The sequence below is a fragment of the Zonotrichia leucophrys genome, chromosome 3 (genome assembly GCF_028769735.1).
Source record: "Zonotrichia leucophrys gambelii isolate GWCS_2022_RI chromosome 3, RI_Zleu_2.0, whole genome shotgun sequence".
Taxonomy (NCBI): domain Eukaryota; kingdom Metazoa; phylum Chordata; class Aves; order Passeriformes; family Passerellidae; genus Zonotrichia; species Zonotrichia leucophrys.
In genome coordinates this window covers 60,954,041-60,967,248 of record NC_088172.1, presented here as the reverse complement: position 1 = coordinate 60,967,248, position 13,208 = coordinate 60,954,041, and the positions used below count along the sequence as shown (strand labels likewise).

At 36.1% G+C, this 13,208-nt stretch overlaps 1 long non-coding RNA gene across 1 annotated transcript; it reads right to left on the bottom strand.

The window, feature by feature from the left end:
• Positions 1 to 356: 356 nt before the first annotated feature.
• LOC135444912 (uncharacterized) lies at positions 357 to 6,345 on the bottom strand. Its single transcript, XR_010439353.1, has 3 exons — positions 6,215 to 6,345; positions 1,650 to 1,750; positions 357 to 602 (listed from the first exon to the last, which is right to left on the bottom strand). It is a non-coding gene; the product is annotated as an uncharacterized LOC135444912 (long non-coding RNA).
• Positions 6,346 to 13,208: the final 6,863 nt, after the last annotated feature.

The window sequence follows — 13,208 nt, the reverse complement described above, 5'->3', positions numbered from 1 at the left end:
CAGATAATTTTAATGATTCTTCCCCTCTGGGCAGACTGTCACTTCAATCTCTTGGAGATGAAGTTTTTTCTCAATTAATTTTAAGATAGTTTAAAAAATTTGCTTTCAAAAGAAATGGTGTGAAAAAGGCTGAGAGATGAAAAAAGTATTTGGGTTAAAGGTTTGATTTTGTGTAACAAGTATTATATCCACTGCAGGATTCCAATCAATTTGCCTTTTTGCCCTCATACAACTGCTTGTATGCCCTTTCTGAAGAAAAAAATAAAAAAAGCTAAAATAATAGCAAAACCCTCACTTATTGCATTTATTTATTTCACTGTATTATGTAGACACTTCATGCTGGGAAGACAGCAGGACATGCTTTATGTGTTATTGTTCCTTGAGAATTTGCACACATTGACACATGTATTTTTTAAGGATTGTAATTAACAAGATGTAGTTGATATGCTAAAGAGGTTTCTTTCTCCTGCTGAAGCCCTAGGACTTCCTTTCATCCTTGCAGACACTGCTTTTCATCAATCACTTGCTTTCCTGGGGGCCTCAAAAATATTTGATTGCAATCATTAGGTGCTGGCCTTCTAGGCCATGTAGCCAGTCCATCTCTGTGAATAACAGAATAATGTAAGCATAGAATTATATTGCTTTTAAAGAATACCATTCACTGCTATTCTTATTTCCCACACAACAAAATATAATCAAGTTTTTTCCCTCTGTTAAAATGTGAACAGAATTTCAAGCTTCATCTTTCCTATATAAAAGCTTGCTTCTATTTCACTCAAATTTGGGCAATCCCCAGCTGGCGTTTTACGTCATGAGTGCCACGCAGCACTGCCCACTCTGCTCTACAATATCTGCCTCTGAGATGCTTGGATTACCCACACCTGCTCTCCTTCCAGCTTTCTGGCTGAACCTCTATACTTCTCTTGAAGCTGAAATAAATATTTTCACTCTAACTGAATAACTAGCTTGCCACCTGTACTTTTCAGCTGCTGCACATTTTCACCCTTCATTTCTCATAAACTGTATAACCCTAGTCTGAGGTTAGAGCACATCTAATATTTGCTCCCATAGGGGAGCCTTTGTCCATGCCTCTTGGGGACAATCCATGGGATGATCTACTGTTTGATCTCCAGTCTTCTCTGGAAAAAAAAAAAAAAAAGCCTAGAGAAATTGAATTATACTGTCTTTTTTTATCACAGCTATACCAGTTTGGCTTCAGCAGCAGCACCTTCCAGAACTCTTCAGACCTTGACACTAGAAATGAATCAGAAGCTTTGCCATGCAAGTTTCCCAAGCTGAGCTTTCAAAGAAAGCAGCAAAACCTCTTGAGTGGACCACAAGGCAGTTATAAGTCACTCACCACTCTTTTTTGTGAGCTGAGTATTCCCAGCAGAGCACTACTTTTAACTTCAGTTTTCCTGTTCACTCTCTTGTCAAAAAAGGAGCTATTCTAAATCTGCACAATAGTCTGGGAAAAGGAAGCAGCTGGCTGTCTGCAGGAAAAGGCCAACTTAGGGAATTTCCCAAAGGACAGAAATCATCCCCATCCTGTAGTGTGAGCATGTTTGATGCCAGTGTGAGGAAGTTCTGAAGATTAGTATCAAAGTTCGCATGATCCACAGGCTTTAATTCTCCCAAACTATAAATACCTTTTGACCATATTCTTTCAAAGGGAAAAATCACTGGAGTTGTGTACTGCCATGGTTTGTCATTTTGCAATGCTGTTGTTCCATATTTGACCTGTTGTCACCTAAGAAACAAGAAAAACTTAGTTTAATCTATTTAATTTCTAAGGTGCATGACAAGGAACATGTCTGTTTACATGAACAGAGCATGGTATGCTGTCTTCCCAGTGGCAGCTGTTTAAGCCTGTCCAGACAAGAAAGCTTCCCCTATTTTCACCAGCCAATTATTAATGCAGACAAAATGGACACAGAACTGAAAAAATGCATATACCAATTCAATACTCCTCCTTTCTCTTCTCTCCTGAAGCCACAAAACTAACTGAAACAGAATTTGTTGCTTTTTGCTATAGCACATATTCTTGCTAAAAGGTATAGAAAATTAAGTACAGGTATAAAGGCAGGAAGAATAACTAATACTGGAACAGGGAAAAATGTTGCTTAATGTTTCTGGGGTATTTAACACTGGTTTCAGCAATACAATACTATTATTTCTGTGTGAAACTGACACTAAATAATTTAATGCCCATTATATTGCCAGAAAATTCTCTTAGTATAATAATGGCAAATGAAAATTTCACCATTGTATCTGCACTTAGTAGTCCAGAGTATTCAGACATATTTTATGCTTGATAGATTTTAATATGACTCAAAAATAGACCTTCAAGAAATAAAATATTATTCTTCTGAATGGGAAATTGGTCTTTAAACTCTGCCTTTTTAATTCTTTCCTCTTTTTTTTTTTTAATTGATTTTTTATTCTCATCATCCAAATGTAAGTGACAGAAACATTTCCTATCTCTGAAAAAAATACTTCTAATAAGATTTAAATGGTTTAAGAAGTTCTGGGCTACACCTTTCTCCCATTCAGGCTTATCATTGTTTAAGCTTATTAAGGGCTGAATAAAAGACTTACCGGCTTGACTTAATATTCATTTGTGAGATATTTGAATTTCTTTTCTCTCCCCTTTCTACAATACACTCCGCTTTTTCTGCTGGGACAATGATTTTAGTGGATTTATTGAATAGCACAAGAGCAGGACATTTTCTGCCTTTAATGAATGCAGTTGCCTTCCTAATGAAGTAGTGTGTACTGCAATATATTCATTTGCAGTAGTATATGGGAAAGGGGAAGAGGGGGGAAAAGACTGTTTTTTCTACAAGCTTTTTGTATTAAAACCCTACATTAAGAGAAACCTAGGTCATTAATAGCCAAATCCTGTAAAGGATTTCAGTGCTAAAGTAGGTTCCAGAGTGAAATTCAGACCATGGTGTTTGATACCTGAGCTTCTAATGCTGTGCTGGATGAAATCCACAGCAATGTGAGCAAAACATCCCTACTACTTGTCAATGCAATCTGTTTGAGACTGTTCCTGGCTCAACAGTTTTGTACAACCTCAACAAAAGAGGAGCTGTTTTTTTCCTCTGTGTCTTGCCTGTAGCCTGGCTCAGATATTTGTTCATGAGTAGAAAGTTTCAGATCCCAGAGTAGATCTTGTTTGTTTTTATGAGTTTTACACCAAGTTCTAAGAGTTCAGCAATTCTAAGCAAAAACTCATAGAACTATCATAGAAGATGAAACAGTTCCTGGATTTGTGGAGCTGACAATTTTGACATTGCCCTCTAAATAGCTATCTGAACTACTAAAAATATTCTTATGAGTATAAAATCTGGTCTACCCTTACTTTTAAATACTCACTAAGTCTCAAAATAAGAAGCCACTGCAACATATTCTTCATTGTAAATTAAAGACGCTAGAGGTAAGCACGCTCTGTATAAAATGAAAAATTACGTCTTTCAGCAAAAATCTCATTTGAAATAGAGATTTAATAATATAAAATAATTTTGATGGATTAAAAAGGACAATTTTATATTTTTTTCTATAGCATGATTTTACTTCCCCTAATAATTAATGTATCTTCATGAATCACAATTTCCTACATATAAATTTCCACAGCTTAATAGGAAATTTTTGGAGAACAAGGGCTCATTCAATCTTTTCAAGTCAAATAAACTCACACATTCAGTACTTCTTTGCTCTATAACATTTATTTATCATCTGCTCATCTGAATTTCTCAAATATTACTGTCTGGGTTAAGTCATAGTAGGTAGTTAACTTAAGATCTGTCAAAGAATCATTTTCTTTGGTTTTTCTTAGCATCTGCCAGCCTAGGGAAATTTTCTCAGCACATAGGGAATAATCAGCCTCTTTAAAAAGTAGTTTTGATTTTTTTTTTTCCAAGTGACTGCTCCTAATATTTTACTAATATCTTCATTTATGACTGAGTTAGATTTTTAGAAGGTGAACCAATCCTTCTATGCTCTGACCCTCCTTTTACCTCTCTCTGACTGGAGACTTAAATCAAATTCCACCTGGAAGGGATGGCTGCAAGCTGTGCTCCCACTGCAGCTGTATTCCACCTCAATAGCCATAGCTGAAATCTTCTGTAGTTGGAAAGTTGTTGGTGCCCCTCCCAAATAACACTAGTGGGAATTACTTATTTACCTTTATCTGTTATCCAGAAATTCTAACTAATTATAAATTCTAGCTGGATACTAACCCAATGCTGAACTTTTCTTATGACAAGGGTTATTATTTATTGATTATAAAAATAGTTTGTCTGTTGATTCCACTTTATACCTGATTTTAACTACTTTCATTCCTAAATATCCATTCCTTCCTCCCTTTTTAGTTTTTATTGCCTCTCCATGTTGGCTGCTTTCAATAGGCCCAGGGTTTTGTTTCTGTTCCCTGCTTGGATGACCAATCAAGTATTCCTGACATTTTTACTTTCAAATTCAGATTGCATCATCAATGTGTGTTCAACCAAGTGACTTCCAAACTGTCTTTACATAAACATTCATGCTTATTAATTTCAGCTATGGGACCAGAGGAAAACAAATACAACAGATTCATAAGAAGGATTAGAATAAATTTATTTTTAAATGAATATTCATAGCTACTTTTTTTCTCCCCCACTGTTTAACTGGTAACTCTAGACAAAAAAATAGGATGACTAGGAACCAGAATGAAAAAATTAAAGTATTGCAGTCTGAAAGTGAAAATTTAACAGCATTAGATGCCATATAGCATAAATTAACTTTTTACTGGAAAAAAAATACTTCAAGGCACTCAAGCAGAAAACAAAAACATGACAACTTGGACAATATTGTTGTACACCTCCAGCATATCCTAGTTTTCATGGAGTTTGATTTTGCAGTTATATAGTTGCATTTCATATAGTTGCATCCAAGTGAATATAATTTTAGCAACATCAACAAATCCTTAATGCAGCTTCAAAAATATTTTAAAGGGAGGGCTAGTTTTTGAATTGAAATAACACCATCTGCTCAGTTGTAAAAACAAGTCTAAGCTGCAGAAAGGATATTCCTCATAAGTCATCCTGGTTCCAGCAAGAGCAGAGGCACCTAGACCTGTTAAATTTTAATAAAATACTAAGTCTTATTAGACCTTGTACAGCAAGGGGCTGGCAAATGCTTGTTAGATTCAGATAGCAACTAAAAAAATCTCAGCTCTGAAGTAATTCAAGCATTTAAACTCAAAACTGTAGAAACTTCCTTGTATCAGAGGGAAATTATGTTTAAGAATCTCATACATTTTAAAAACTTGGTGAAAATAAAATGAAAACAATGAGACTGCTGCACAGCAGTAAAAATACTAAAAATTGAAGGGAAGGAAAATTTTTGAAAAGTGAGTGTATGTTTACAGTCATTGATTCAACCAAAACTGTGACAACAAACCAGCAATCTGTGCCTTAAAGACAGATGTCCTCCAAAGAACAAGAGATTAGGAATATCAGTTTTGTTCTAAGGAGGGCAGCAGAAAGCATTGAGTCAATTTTGTCTGCCACAGATATTTACCAAGTTGATGTCTGTTCCCTCTATGTGAAAAAGACTAGAAACCCTGTAGAAACTCTCTTTCTTAAAAGATAATCCTGTTATATGTGAAAAGTAGACTTGTAACTTTTAAATCTGTCTACTGTTGAATAAGCTTTTATTAGCAGGAGAAAGACTGCAAAAACCACAAGAATGAACATCTTTGCATAACTCAGAAAGGATTGTGGATATCCCAGTTGTGCCTCTACCTGCATATGTCATGCTGTTTCAAAAGCTGGAAAACACAATAATAAAAAAAACAATCAAGACACCTCCAAAATTGAAAAGTACTAGCATATTAAGCAGTTGGATTTTTAGCCTCTTTTTTTTTACCAAGTCAGATTAAAGTTGTCCAGTTTGTAGTCTGCCACAAGAATGCCCAACAGGATGCACTGCCTGGATGGCAAGAGGGTTTCTCCTGTTGAATGCAATGATCTTGGTACCTTTCTGGGTATTCTGCCTTTGTATCCCTGCAGGGTAAGCCAACGACTTTCTCAACAGTTTAAATAAGGGTATTTTCCTTCATGGATATACAGAAGAATCACACCATGTATCACAGTTGAGACAGCCACAACACACAGACTATCATTATACAATGTCAGAAAGCTTCAACACATCCAGAGCAACACCTTACCACTTCAGAAGGCTTCAGGGACCTGCCCATACAGAGCACCCTCACATCACTTCCAAAGGCTGCAAGCATTGACTCTTCCTGTTGTTTAGCCCAACCTTTGATACCCCTCATGTTGATGCATTGCACCCGTGTGCCCTCTGTTCCCTTTGGTGGTTGGTCAGTGCCCCTGGGCACTCCAGCTCTCATTGCCTTCAGTGCTGCTCACAGCTGGGGCCCATTGGGGATGAGGCTCAGCCACAGCCCCACTCCCAGTCACCACAAACTGTGTTCCTACATGGAAGTGTTAGAATCTACGCCCTGGTTAGCATTCATTTGGAAATTCAGTTAATGTGTTACTCATAACTCTCCCAAGTCCTCTGATATTAAAACTAATCCTAGCAATAGCCCTGTAGTGTTTTTCTGTCCCATTCACACAAGTTCTATGGTTATGGGCTTTTATTACCCTTTTGTTTCCATATAATGAAAATTGTAGCATGCCTGCTGAGGCCACCTCAGACTCACAAAGTGAGTCTCAGACTCACATTGAAGCCACCTCAGACTCACCAAGCTTTTGTGAGGCTGCTGACAAAAGTTCAAGTGGATGGAGTAAATAACCTCTCACCCACCCAGCTGGTGTTTAAATTCCTTCCTAATGCTGTCACAGAAGCCACGTAATCCTATTCATTCTGTGCAAGACTCCAAACCAGGGTGGAAAGCAAAGCCAAGCAGCAGCTAAGTGGAAAGGGGTCTGTGCTGTGGGAGCAGAGCACGTCCCTCAGCAATGGTTGCCTGATTGAGAGACACCAGGGAAGGCTCCTGGTCCCCACAGTTGCAACACTTTCCATTTGAAAGGGATGCTCTGTGCTCTGCTAGAGGGTCATTCCCTAAAATTCCCTAAATTAGCACTAACAGAATTCATGCTCAGCAGGAAGTCATCTCATTTCCTCATTTCCCTCTCTGCAAACAGGCTGGGTTACTTTGGCTCTTATCACTAAAACTTTTAATACTGAGTACTCTCACCGAATCTTGAAAAAAACCCAAACGAGATGCAGCCTTTTTTTACAGGCAGTGAAAGTTTCTTGAGGCTTCCAGAGATCTCCAGATTTCTGCCAAAAGATTGATGCTTCAAGCAGACCCCTCCAATGCTGCCTCTCACAAAAGCTGGGATTCCCAATTGCTCTCATCACGGTCCAGAGTAACATTTAACACTTGCCTTTGGCATTTTCATGTGAATCTTAACTCATATGTAGCACTATGCTAATAAGGTATCAGATAATTAGGGTCTCTTAGAGTTTTTGATGATGAATTATAACTTAAAGATTAGTTACATTAAAAAAAATCTTGGTAGTTTTTAGTCCTGCAATGAAAAAAGAGATTATACATTCAGTGAATCAACACAATTTTGTTATGTATTTGTTAGGACTTGCTGTTATATTGACAACCAACAGAGCAATTCAGGTCATGAAATCATTTAATGATGCTGTTGCTAAGCATCTGATGGTTTTACACTCATCATCATAACTTCAAACAAAATAGTTTCACAGTCATTGAAAGAAAGGAAAAAAATTTTAGGCGAGAAAAAGTAACAGATGCACTACTGCATTAACAGCTATACACAAATGACATATAAGCCTGCTTAGTTTAAGAAAGAGCTTTGGACATATTTCAGGGATCAAAGTTTCTGTGATACTGAATAGAATTTGTGCTCATTTTTATTCTGCAGTCTGTTAAAAACACATTAGCAGATTATTTTCTGTTCCAATAGGCAAATTATAAAATATTTGAGTGGCCAAAAACTACAGATCAATTTTCCAGCATTTATATGTTGTACGCTGCCCCTTTATTCCAAAATATTGTAAAATATCTAGTCAGATATAAATATCCTAATTCTTTGCTCACTAGCTTAAGCTAATGTGAAAATGAATGCTAGCCAGACTCAACTATTTCTGTTAGACATTATCCCTGTTTCACTAGTAAAGTGCAAAAGTGCTTTCAAGGAGAAATAAATAAAGTGAAGCACAGTTTTGGCCAAATATACAGAGTAAAAACTATTAATATGGATCACAAGCAAAGCATCATGGGAAATTTCACTTTTCACTCTTAAACAGTATTACTGCTATGTTCTAACATAGTTATTATTGTCACCGTCTTAAGACAGCATATAAGTCCAGGCTGAAAGAAAGATGCTTTTCAATTTGGGACATGTCTCTTTTTATTTTTAATGGAAGAAACTGTTTATGCAAACTCCGAATTGCATTAATTCTTGCTTTGGAAACATAGAAGAACACTAGTGAAAGCATAATTGATTTGACAGTATGAGAATTTTTGGCTGTTGTTTCAAAATACTGGGTGTGATTTTGAGAAGAAAGAAATGAGAATTTTATCATTGATGACATACATTCTGTGCTTATGGAAATCCATAGTTAGAACACTCACACTTACATTACTGCATGTAGAAAAGAAACATATCTTTTGATATAAATGTCTGAGAAATCAGTTCTACTATTTTGAGACACTCCTTCTTTGGGGACATAATGTTCTGGTTAGTGATTTTGGTTGTCACTGTGCACTGACAATTCATAGCTGAAACATAATTTCAGGAATTTTCTGACTTTGATCAGTCTCAAGTTAATAACAGGTTGGATGAAAAGGACACTTTTGTGTCCACATCTGGTCTCTTTTACATTCAGCTACCGATCACTACACAAGGCATTCGGAGATTAGCATTGATTATATGATTTTATGCCTTCTTCTAAGCAAGTAATTGTCTTTTAAGTCTTGTAAGTAGTGATGTTCCTGCTGACTTACTAAGGGCCTCATGGGTCCTTGCCACTTTGATGCACAATTCAAATGTTCATCACACTCTATTGTTTTACATAAAAAATTTTTGGGAAAAATGGAAATAGCATTGTTCAGATTATTCAAAGCAGTTAATTTAAATTAAAAAACCCTCAGTTCACCTAGCTCAAAGTCAGCCCCCTTTATGTAAAGAGGGAATAATGACTTTTAATTTGTGCTAGCTCTGAATAGCTCTGGATGTTTCTGGAACCAGGGGATGTTCCATGGAAAGCCATTCCTTGCCAAACATTGTCAGGCCAGGACAAGTTTTCTTTTGGCAGAACAGTGATCAAACTAGCTCTTGGAAGGCCACCAGAGCAGGCAAAAATGATCAGGTAGACTCACAGCATCCTTTGGGATATAATTCCCATTTCTTTTCTCAGCACTACAATAACCATGGAATATTGCAAGCCAGATAATACCCTTTGATGCACATTATTTATTCACTACCTTGACAATTATCAAAAAAACTTTGTTTAGCACTTAAACTGGACAAATACAAAAAGCTTCCATTTAAGAAATCAACGAAAATAATGCACAAACAAAGAAAACAAAAAACCTGGACCCTAGAATAACACTAGAAGTAAGTCAGTCAAACATGATATTTGTTCTAACCTCATCAATATCTGGAAATTAGAGGTAGCAAAGTGACAAGAATGGGCTGCTCAAGCAGAGAGGAATATATGCATCACTGGGCCTGTTCTCATGTTTTCTCTTAAAAAAGGACCATTTTGGGGATGCTTACAAAGCCCAGCCTTGACAAAAGTGCCTGGATAATGATTGTCTGAGGTAACATGAGTATTCACAGAGCTTGCAAATGGCATGCACAGAAATGACTGTGGAGGAAACACAAAGGAGGAAGGGAAGTATAGAAGAATCCTGAACATCTGTAACTGTGGGAAGAAAGAAGTGTTACCAAAGCAGCAGCCAAAACCTGATTTGATGCTGCCACCCCATCAGCAGCAACTCATCTCTGCATCTCTGCCTACACCAGACAGCTTTAGGATCAGAGATTCTATATTAAAAAAAAAAAAAATTCCTTCCATGTACAATGAATTTAAGAAAAAATAACATATGAAAATTAGAAATCTTCTAGGAACATTTAATAGGGAAAACAGACTTTATCTTCCCCAGTAAGTATCTGAAAAACATGAATTCAATTCAAATATCTTTGGAAGTACATTCTTCTCTTGAGTGCTACTTTATTTCTTGTTAGCAATCAAATTATTGGCAGATGCTCAGCAAACTGTCCATCCTTATTATTTTTCTATTCCTTCTGGAGCCCTTCTGATCACATTAAAATAAAGAGCAAACATTAATTAAAGTATGATGAGATCAGCAGCCTCTCAAAAATGTAATAGACAAGAAATTATCCTACATTTTTCAGGATACATTTTTCCTGTATTTAGAATTTTAAAACATGACAAAACATTAGGAATGTAGAAACAAGATCACAGTTATACCTAAATGGTTGTCAGCTCCAAATATTCAAAGAGCCTGAGAGTTCTTGGATTTGAGGAATTTAAAGAAAAAAATTGAAGCAGGTGCATTTATTGTAACCATATACAGAGATGCATTTGAACCTACTCATGTATCTAGACATTTTTTCTCTTCAATCTTGGAGCTGAAAACACCTTTAACAAAGAATAAAACAGTGATTCCCACAAGATCAAGAGAATCTAGGTGTGAAAAACAGAAGCTATTGAGAAACATGTAATACTACCAGGAGACCTCTCAACTGTTTTCTACACCACTCGAAAACCCAGACATTTTCCTCTAATTCTTTTCTGTCTCCATTAGAATATAATGCATTCAAAAGTGATATGCAAAAGGTGCCATTAATTTTAAATGTTAGCTCCTCTCTTTCTTCATTTGAATATGACACATTTCTGGAGAGATCTACTCTAGTCTTCCTTATTTTGCTGGCTCTTTTGAGGGGCTCAGAGACTTTTAATTGAAGCATTTCATCAAGCTTGCATAGTGAAGCAATATTATTTTAACATTTTGACATAAACTATCTAGTTAATGCAAAGTGAAGTTAATGAAATTAATCCAGTGACTCACAAAATGTATCTTTTGAAAACTGCCTTCAATTTGACAGTAAGAATTAATCATGCTTGAATTGAAATAAAAACAAAACAGGAAGCATGTATTTCCCCTTCCTCTCCTTGAAATCTTCAGGCATTAAGAAAAATCACCTACAAATATTCCTATGTTCTGTAGTTTCTCAAGTGCAGCAGCTAAAGATACTGAGATCTGTGACAAGGGAAATTGGAAAAATGAACAGAAGAGGGCAGGAAGTTTCCAAAATGAATTAGCCACTGGGAGCAGAGCTTTGGTAGGAGCTCTGTCATCAGGAATATCTAGCCCACTGTCAAGTTAACATCCAAATCTAGGGTGTAGAGACCACTGTGAAGGCAGCAAATGAGATACTTTCTACCCTTTTCTGCACAAGAATCAATTGAAGAACCAAGTATCTTGATTATAGGCAAACCTAAAACTCTGTCTTTTGTTCTTGTTTTTGTATGCTCAGGCAATCTGTGGGGGGAGGTTTGGGGGTTAAGAAAGGGGAGTTGCTTCATTTTTCACCTCTGAGTTATCTAAATATCATCTGTATCTGAAGATTTTATGAGTGCACGCAACCATCTTTGCTGAACAGCTGAGGAATTATTAATCTGATCAGTATTTTACAGTGTTGTGGTAATAAAGTTTGAATCCTCAACATAGATGGTTTTTCCAATGTATTGCAACTACTAAGCCATCAGATGAGCTCCAAATATCAATTTTATGATGGTATTTTCAATTAGATTCACTTGATTTAATTTCTTCCAGAACTTCTGCCAAAATATCTGAGAAAAAGTCAGATACAATGAAAGTGCCCTGACATTTCTTGAGAAACCAGTGTCAACATAAGTTACTGTGCAGTATGTGATAGAATGCAGATTCAATCTTTCCCCTCCCTGCTATTTTAAACCATTCATCAGTTTTGTCAGTTAGTGTATTTTTATTTCTGATCCATATGGGCTTATGAAATGCACCCACTTAATTCACTTAGAGTCTTCACTGTCAATTATTTCTACATCTGGCACATGACTCTGATGCATGACATAGAGCTTCAATTATTTATCAGGTGGACAGGAGATATGGGTAGAGTGCCATCAAATGCCATGGAGAGTTCAGAGATGTTATGTGGTCACCACCTTCAACCTCTGCAAAGGTTAAGGATACCAAAGCTTTCAGTGATCAACAGAAAATTTAAGTGAAAAGTGTTCCTGAAATAACCAGAAAAAGCCCTGAATGGATAGTACTGAATATACTTTTTTGTTTTTACAAAACTGTGTCTATTTTGAATTTTTTAAGTACATTTAAAGGATACATAAATCCATAGTTCTAAATGTTCTATATTCAAAACTAAAGCTTTTCTGAGGTAAATAAAATTTAGAGGATTCTACAGACAGAAATCTCAGCAGAATATCATGAGAGAATGCAGAGAATCCAGAGAATGGCCACAGGTTGTTGCTATAGGAAGATATACAGTGATTTGCTTTCCTAAAAAAGTTCTGAAATAGGATGGCTTTTAGACTAAAAATTCCTTAGTTATAATTAACAATATTTATTATTATTCATTTTGAGAAAATTAATCTTGAAGATATTTTAGCTGTTCAATGCATTCATGAAATTTCAATCTTCCCTTCTTTAAATCATTATTGTTTTGATTTTCTCCAGTTTTATTTTCTTTATTTAATTCCTTCTCCTTGTGTCTTATGATGCATGAGTCATCTTTATGCATCATTTTCTGCTAGATTTCTTTGCACTATTTGGCTTTGCATCTGATTCTCACTGCATCAGCTATCTGACTATGACCTTTAAGGTGATGAAGAAGTCTGTCAAACTGTTTTAATTAAATAAAATTCTATGTATTTATATGGTATGGAACTGGATCATTTTCTACTGCCTAAACCTTATCCTATAGTACACACCCCTATATGTATGGTGGTTTTTTCCTAAAACTGACATTCTCTTAAATGCCAAAGAACGCTTTACATTTCTTGCTAATCAGGATCCAGAAAGTTCTTGCAAGTATCAGAGTTTGTAAGGTTTATTCCCAACAGACCTCAGAACTGGACAATGTATGGCATCTCTTTGCAGCATTATACCTAACCATGGATCTCAGACT